We start from the raw sequence: 344 nt of genomic DNA on the forward strand, positions 1-344 counted from the left end.
ATATGAAGACATAAATCATGGTACAAAAAAAATAATATTATTATGCAAGACACATATTTCATAGAATTCTTCGAAAATATTTCGTAATTCATCAGGATTATAAGTCTCGAAAAAACATGTCCTAAAGGTTTTCCATTTTTCAGAAAAAAATTCTTTTTGAATATATTTTCTTGCCTGAGAACCAGGACTAAAATCAATAAGTTGTGTCATCATAGTTAAACAGAATTGATATCAAAATCCATCTCAGATGGGGTAGGATTTTCATTATCAAAATCTTGAACTATATTAGTTTTAGAGTTGATTTTTATCTTTTTTACACCTAAAGGTGTAGAAAAGATAAAAAT

This window comes from Capsicum annuum, chromosome 7, assembly GCF_002878395.1.
Source record: "Capsicum annuum cultivar UCD-10X-F1 chromosome 7, UCD10Xv1.1, whole genome shotgun sequence".
Taxonomy (NCBI): Eukaryota; Viridiplantae; Streptophyta; class Magnoliopsida; order Solanales; family Solanaceae; genus Capsicum; species Capsicum annuum.